The sequence below is a fragment of the Rhinopithecus roxellana genome, chromosome 2, assembly GCF_007565055.1.
Source record: "Rhinopithecus roxellana isolate Shanxi Qingling chromosome 2, ASM756505v1, whole genome shotgun sequence".
Classification (NCBI taxonomy): Eukaryota; Metazoa; Chordata; class Mammalia; order Primates; family Cercopithecidae; genus Rhinopithecus; species Rhinopithecus roxellana.
Genome location: NC_044550.1, coordinates 65,756,310 through 65,765,070, shown reverse-complemented (window position 1 = coordinate 65,765,070; position 8,761 = coordinate 65,756,310). Strand labels below are relative to the sequence as shown.

At 39.0% G+C, this 8,761-nt stretch overlaps 1 pseudogene across 1 annotated transcript; it reads left to right on the top strand.

The window, feature by feature from the left end:
• Positions 1–3,129: 3,129 nt before the first annotated feature.
• On the top strand, positions 3,130–3,879 carry LOC104655307 (annotated as a pseudogene). The gene has a single exon (XR_746953.2). The product of XR_746953.2 is annotated as a nucleoside diphosphate kinase A pseudogene (transcript).
• The last annotated feature ends 4,882 nt before the right edge of the window (positions 3,880–8,761 follow it).

Sequence of the window (8,761 nt, the reverse complement as noted above, 5' to 3'; positions counted from 1 at the left end):
CTCATCTTATAATAAAATATTAGGGTGGGGTGGCCAGTTTTTTCACAAACTATACAAATGGCACACCTAGCCCTAACCAGTTTCTCATACCTTATGAAACGGCACACCTGGTCCGACCAATCTTTCGTGCCCCATGTAAATCAAACACTGTCTCCTCAAGCTCATCTATAAAACCCACAGCATTCCACCACGGAAGCGGCAACTCATTTCTCTGGGACCCCTGTCTCTGCAGCAGAGGGAGCTATTCTCTTTCATTCACCTGTGAAACTCCCGCACTGAACCTCACTCTCTGTGTGTCCGCGTCCTAGTTTTCCGTGGCCGTGAGACCGCGAATTTCAGGTATTTACCCCAGACAACAATGCCGCTTCAACTGGCCTACCACTAGGGAATGGCTAGGGTTCTAATGGACCTTCTAATCACTATTTGCTAAGTTTGGCTCAGTCTATGGTAATTCCACACAGTGGCCATTTGTACTGTTTCACAGACTGCTTTATAGCAAAATTCTGAAGTTACAAAACATGGCAACTGATTCGATATGAGGGGCAACAGAGATGGAAGAATCAAAGACGGCAAAAGGTTCTTGTCTGCCTGATTTAGAAAATAATGGTACAATTTTAGAAACAGGGAAGGCACAACCCAAAACTGGAAATTTATGAATTACTTTCAGGAATGTTAACTTTGAATTGCAGGGCACCAGTTGTAGACATTCAATAAGCATTATTAGAAAGTTAGGGCTGTAATTCTGGAGAGAGCTTAGGCCCAAAGATGTAGGTTTGGGATAAATATGAATAGAAATAAAGGTTGAAAGCATGAGATAGGATCAGATAGTCATAGTATAGAATGGAAAGAAAAGAGATCTGAAAGGAAAAACAGAGAAAGGACATATTTAGAGGACCCAGAGAAGAGAAAATGAGTTCCAGAAGGAATAGTCAGTGGAAAAGTGGGAGAATCCTAAGAATAATCTTAGGAATAGAGAAATGATCATCAGTGTCACATACTACATAGAAATCTGGAAGAATGGGAGATTTTATTAAATCTGTTGACCAAAATAACTTCAGTAAATAAAAACCAAAATACAAACCTGGGTGTGTACTTCTTTCCAAACTCAAATTGTATACACTAAATATGTACAGCATTTTGTATGTAGTACATATTAAGTGTTTTTTAATTTTTTTAACTTTTAAAAAGCAGACTATGAAGATTTAAGAAACAAACACATCAAAGAAAACAGAACTGCATGTATAGTTTTCCTGTTAGAAATCAAACAGGAAAAGATTCAGGAGAACACTTTGGAGATGGATTAGAGGGCTTTTTAAATAGTTGATATCAAGCATATATAAGCATCTTAGTGATTTCTAATTGTTTTTCCACTTCTCAAAAACTGCTTCTTTCATTACTAAGATATTATAGTATGGGAAAAGCCTTCAGATAAGTCTCTTTTGGAGTTTATCCCTTTTATATGTATGACCTCATGGTCATTGTGGATTCTTATTTTATCTTTGCCTTGTTCCTAGAAAACCTACAGACACTTGGGCATTCTACAAGCAAGTAGTTTCAGTGTTTCTATTTCCCATAAATTCAGGCTTCATTACTACTGCGTAAAACTTGAATTTTTGAAGCAGCTTTTTCTCCACTTCAATTATGTTTCTCAAAAGGTTCACATCTTCTTTAATAATTTCCTCATTTCAAATTCCTAAGTTTCACACTTTTCTCTCAGACTTTTCCATACCTCCATTCACATATATTTGGGTGGTATCTCCTTCTCTTCAGTATTTTCTAGGTTATAATTTCATTAGCATTCTTGAAACAGGTCCATGGAACTTGAAATGCTCTCTTTCTTCTAATTTATCAGTATTTCAGCAAAGTTTAATATTAACTACCATTTGAGGACTTACTCTATTCATTAAACATTATATTAAGTGTCTGACATTCATTTCTCTTTTCATCCTCTCTGCAAACCTATTGAGGGAATATTTTCATTCTCTATAATTCACAGGTAAGGAAACCGAGCATTAGTAGGGCAGGGTCACTCATCCAAAATCACACAGGAAGAAAGCAACAGAGCTGGGATTTGAACCTGAATCCCTTCGACTCCAGTGTTCATCATCTTCCTTGTGGAAAAAATCTACTTCAACCCTTTTAGTCTTACTTTATAAGGATTTTAATCATTAATTAATACATTTTTAGTTTTGAAACTCTGCTGCACAAAACAATTTCTCTTTGGAGAAAGCAGGCATCAATTTGTCAATTCTGGTCCATCCCAACTCAAAGTACTCAAAAGGATAAATTTCAAGAATTGTTTCTTTTCTTCTTTCATCCTTAATTCACACTTTGGTCAAGCAATCCTGTCTCCTAAGAGACCCAATTATTGTTTCAATGGGTCTTTCCCTCTGTCTTTCCCTCTGTTCTTTTCTCTATTCTAACTACTCTGATAAATAAGACTAATTATTGATAGTGATAAATGTGTATAGGATCACCACAATCTGAAAATACTCATTAATTTTCATTAATATTATGATAACCACATATTCTAGAGTTGACTTTAATACATATATTTTTTCTTATCAAATATAATCTGTTATGAATCAATAAGTATATACATGCTAATGACATTAAAGTCAGCAATATACCTTTATATTATGTAGTTTAGTGTAAATATGTTAAATTTTAATCATATTATATATGCATACATATATACGCATTCACATTGTATATTTTAATGATTTTTAAACCAGTGGTATATCTTTATATTAAGTAGTTCTCAGTCAATACACATACTGATTCTTTACTACATATGCTAGTTGTTTTTCTCTCTTCTCAAACACATTAAAAATTGAAAATCCAATTATATTTCAATATGGTAGCCATTAGCCACATCTTGGCTATTTAAATTTAACTTTGAATTAATTAGAATTAAATAAAAGAATCCAGTGTGTCAGTTGCAATAGTCACATTCTAAGTACTCCAAAGCCACATGTGGCCAGTGGCTACCATTTTGGACAGGACACACAGAGAACATTTTCTGTCATTTCCACAGAAATTTCTATTTGGGCAGTGCTGACCTAGAAGACTCAATAGCTAAGTCCATTTTTAGAATGTCCTGCCATTTCTCTTAAGATTATCATCTTCAGAAGTGTTCCGTGCGTGCAAGTGCTGCGAATCACGTGGGTCCCTGGCGCATTTCGGGTTCCGGCGGCTGCAGCCGGAGTTCAAGCCTAAGCAGTTGGAAGGGACCATGGCCAACTGTGCGCGTACCTTCATTGCGATCAAACCAGATGGGGTCCAGCGGGGTCTTGTCGGAGAGATTATCAAGCGTTTTGAGCAGAAAGGATTCCACCTTGTTGGTCTGAAATTCATGCAAGCTTCTGAAGACCTTCTCAAGGAACACTACATTGACCTGAAGGACCGTCCGTTCTTTGCCGGCCTGGTGAAATACATGCACTCAGGGCTGGTAGTTGCCATGGTCTGGGAGGGGCTGAATGTGGTGAAGACAGGCCGAGTCATGCTCGGGGAGACCAACCCTGCGGACTCCAAGCCTGGGACCATCCGTGGAGACTTCTGCATACAAGTTGGCAGGAACATTATACATGGCAGTGATTCCGTGGAGAGTGCAGAGAAGGAGATCGGCTTGTGGTTTCACCCTGAGGAACTGGTAGATTACATGAGCTGTGCTCAGAACTGGATCTATGAATGACAGGAGAGCAGGCCACAATGCTTTCATATCCATTGCTCCTCCTTCCCATGGGCAGAGGACCAGGCTCTAGGAAATCTAGTTATTTAAAGGAACTTCATCATAATTTGGAAGGAAGCTCTTGGAGCTCTGAGTGCTCCCTGTACAGTATTACCATCCCCTACCATCTGATTAAAATGCTTTCTCCCCCCAAAAAAAAAAAAAAAAGATTATCATCTTCTTGGCTACTTTCTTTTTTATGGCAAACCCTTAGGCATTATTTATTTTTCTACTACCACTTTGTAACACTACTGACAATATTTTACAACATGAGATCAATATTGCAAATGTTCACCAATTCAAAAAATCTTCCATAATTTTTTCTTAAACAAAATGCCAACAGACCTTAGTTACTTCTGTCATTTCCCCTTCCTCCAAAACTTAAAAAACAACACAAAAATAAAGGAAGCCTCTGTAATAGAATGTGCAACCCTTTGTAAGTTCCAGCGATGAGACTATCTGTTCTTCGAGGTGGTCCTATGATGAGAATTCCATATCTAGAGCTGGAAAAGAACTCTTTAACAGTTTATTCTATTTTATATGGACAGGTCATTATTTTAGCTCCTAAATCCTATATTTCTACTACTGTCAGCAACTTTATGCTGTGAGCTTCTGGTTGTTTTCTTGCTTCCTTATTTTTTGAAAACTGAAACTGATAGAATACACAGGTAAAAAACTGGCAAAAGTTAACATTGTAATCTATAGTTACAGAACACACAGGGATAACTGGTCAACACATGGATCAAAACTCCAATCTTGGCCTTTTTATCATATAAGACTACAACAAAGTTTAAGTCATATGTTGATATGGTTTAGCTCTAAGTTCCCACCCAAATCTCACCTTGAATTGTAGTTCCCATAATCTCCATGTTTTGTGGGAAGGGACCCAGTGGGAGGCAATTTAATCATGGAGGCAGTTACCCTCATGCTGTTCTTGTGATAGTGAGTGAGTTCTCACGAGATCTGATGGTTTTATAAAGGGCTTTTCCCCCTTTTGCTTGGCACTTCTCCTTCCCGTCATTATGTGAAAAAGGACATGTTTGCTTCACCTTCCACAGCGAATGTAAGTTTCCTGAGGCCTCCCCAGCCTTGTGGAACTGTGAGTCAATTAAACCTCTTTCCTCTATATATTACCCAGTCTCAGGTATGTCTTCATTAGCAGCATGAGAATGGACATATGTATTAGAACAAAAAGGAATATATCGTTCAATTGTTTCTTCTTTTCTTAGTAAGTAAAAACAGCCACTGAAACGTGAACCTAGTCCCTTAAATATGAAAACCGATTTACCTCAAGGGCAACCTTTTAAAAACTAATCAAAGTTTCTCAGTAAAAAGCATCTGGTTGTTGATTATGAGTAGTTAATAATGTCATAAACTATTAGATGCTTTTAAAGGAATTTCTTTTTAACACAAATTTTCATACACTGACAAAGATATTCATACTATTTTTGTGACACTTTTACTGGTGTATTTGTAGAGGACTGAGATAAAAATAGAGGGAGTCACAAGTCTCATCACCTTGATTTTTATAGGAGCAACTCTGGCCCTGCCAGAGATATCATATGTCTATCTCTCTGATATTGAGAGGACCCAGGAGTAGGCAGTGACTTTTTCCCCTTCATAGCAATTCAACATTTCATCTTTGCCACCTCTGTACCTGATGCTAAAACAATGTGAATCTTATTTCAATTGACAACAAAGTCCTACACAATACAAGTGCTCACTAGATAATTCAGATTTCCAATTGCCTGTCATTCCTTTTTTACATATAATACTTTCAGTTGCTGTTTTAATAATGCCTGCCATTCCATTCTGACAAAAACTCAGAACAATATTAAAATAAGTCAGTCTAAAGCCTTTTTATTCCAAGTATTGTCTGCAGGTAAGCATCACAGGGTAGCTTATTAGTAACATAAGATCTCCAGCCCCTACTCAGATTTACTGAATCAGAATCTGCATTTTAACAAGATTCCATGGTGATTTGTTTGCGAAGCACTGATGTGAGAGACTTGTAACACATATTAAGCATCGATTTAGGTTAGACGTTACATATCTAGATTTTGTGTTGCCTTAGCTCTCAAGGGCAATACAAAGTACAGTTTAAAAATGTGCCATTTTGGCCGGGCGCAATGGCTCACACCTGTAATCCCAGCACTTTGGGAGGCCAAGGCAGGCGGATCACGAGGTCAGGAGATCGACACCATCCTGGCTAACACGGTGAAACCCCCTCTCTACTAAAAATACAAAAAATTAGCCAGGCGTGGTGGCGGGCGCCTGTAGTCCCAGCTACTCGGGAAGCAGAGGCAGGAGAATGGCGTGAGCCCGGGAGGCGGAACTTGCAGTAAGCTGAGATTGCGCCACTGCGTTCCAGCCTGGATGAAAGAGGGAGACTCTGTCTTAAAAAAATAAATAAATAAATAAATAAATAAATAAAAAATAAATAAAGTGCCATTTTATTTTATTTTATTTTTATTTTTATTTTTATTTTTATGTTTTTGAGATGGAGTCTTGCGCTGTCACCCAGGCTGGAATGCAGTGGCGCCATCTCAGCTCACTGCAAGCTCCGCCTCCTGGGTTTACGCCATTCTCCTGCCTCAGCCTCCCGAGTAGCTGGGACTACAGGCACCTGCCACCTCGCCCAGCTAGTTTTTTGTATTTTTTAGTAGAGACGGGGTTTCACCATGTTAGCCAGGATGGTCTCGATCTCCTGACCTCGTGATCCGCCCGTCTCGGCCTCCCAAAGTGCTGGGATTACAGGCTTGAGCCACCGCGCCCGGCCCAAAAGTGCCATTTTATATGCATTAACTCATCCAGTCTTCCTGGAAGCCCTGCAGGGTTGGTGATCCCCATTGTACAATGAGGAACCCAAGTCTGAAAAAGGTCCAAGGACAGTGAGTGGTAGTTTCAGTACTGAACCCTGAGCTCTAAAGTCACTGGCCTGGGTGAACTCCCCAACACTACAGCTTTTGCCTTTTAATTTACTTGAGTTAATTAAATCAAGAAAAATTTACTTAAGTACTTCTCTTTTATAAAATTGAGATTATAAACACATGGCCCAAATATCGTATTCATAGTACTTTATTTATCTTTGTTTTAGGACAAGGAAAAACTTGGCAGAAGAAGTATGTCAATAAATTTTCAGAAATTAGATGGAAGAAAGGTAATTTATTGATCTAGAGCATCAGAAATCATGAAACGTTGAGTGCATGTAAAGGGAAAGAACAACAAAAAGCAGGTTAATTTGCCCTACAGAATCTCTGAAAGGCTCAGGCCTTGGGAAGACAATAGATAATTTAAAGATATGAGTAAATCTCATGGCTGAAGCCAGGAGTTTATCTGAAAGAAACAGTCGTTATGCCCGTAGAGTTCTTCTTAAACCCAAACAGCCAGAGGTATCTATTACCGAGTCAGGAAACCAGAGGTTTGTTCTTCAGAGAATTCAACTAGAGGGCTCTTGATCTAGTCATACTAGGCAGAGAGGGTATTGGAGGTGAAAAAATAGATGGAATATAGTTGATTAAATAAGTCTATACACTGAATGATAGAAACTCCAGCCCCAATGTTTGTGCTGTTCATAATCCTGAAGGAAAACCACCCAGAAAGTAGGCTAATGAATTCTTCTCTGATTAGAACAGCCATAGAGAATATACTTACAGCAAATTATTACTGAAGGTCTCCCAATTAAAAAAAAAAAAAAGCCACTCAGAGCTTCTAATATCAAACTAGACAAGAACCACCAAGCATTTGAAGAAAACCTCTCATATAAACGGCAAGAACAAGATCAAGCACAGACACAGAACCCAGAGAAAATAGAACAATAGAAATAGCAGAAGAAAACTTAAAATATATTAGTAGTCCTCACATCTGCTAAGAGATGAGAAGAGGTGTGGCAGACACAGAAAAATTGCTGGGTATTGTTGTTTTTAAAGTACACATTCATGGAATAGATAATAGCTTTTGGCAATTAATTTTTTATTACCAGAAAAAAATTTTAAATATGTAAATTTGAAAAATGAAGTCCAAGAAATCTCATGGAAAATGATACCAAGTCACAAAGGGATGGAAAATGACGTAAATTAAAACAGAGAGAGAGAATCATCCACATAGTCCAACATCATATAATTAAAGAGTTCTAAACAAACAAAATAGAAAAAAGAAAGTTAAATATTAGAAGAAAAATTTTCCAGAGGTAAAGGACATACATGAGTCTCTACAGTAAAGAGTTTGTAGTGTAGCCAATACTATGAATGAAAAGAGATTCATATAAGTTTAAAGTATCGAAAATCCTAGTGTAACAGGGATAAAGAAAACATAGGAAAAGTTTTCAAAAGAAGAAACAAAATAATGCATTAAAAAATAAGTAAAAGAATTGAGAGTAGGGGCGGAGAAAGATGGCCGAATAGGAACAGCTCCATTCTCCAACTCCCAGCGCGAGCGACACAGAAGACCAGTGATTTCTGCATTTTCAACTGTGGTACTGGGGTCATCTCACTAGGGAGTGCCGGACAAGTGGTGCTGGTCAGCTGTTGCAGCCCGACCAGCGAGAGCTGAAGCAGGGCGAGGCATTGCCTCACCTAGGAAGCACAAGGGGGAAGGGAATCCCTTTTCCTAGCCAGGGGAACTGAGACACACAACACCTGGAAAATTGGGTAACTCCCACCCCAATACTGCGCTTTAAGCAAACAGGCACACCAGGAAATTGTATCCCACACCTGGCTGGGAGGGTCCCACGCCCACGGAGCCTCCCTCATTGCTAGCACAGCAGTCTGCAATCTAACGGCAAGGCAGCAGCGAGGCTGGGGGAGGGGCGCCCACCATGGCTGAGGCTTAAGTAGGTAAACAAAGCCTCTGGGAAGTTCGAACTGGGTAGAGCTCACAGCAGCTCAAGGAAGCCTGCCTGTCTCTGTAGACTCCACCTCTGGGGACAGGGCACAGCTAAACAACAACAACAACAAAAACCAGCAGAAACCTCTGCAGATGCAAACGACTCTGTCTGACAGCTTTGAAGAGAGCAGTGGATCTCCCAACACC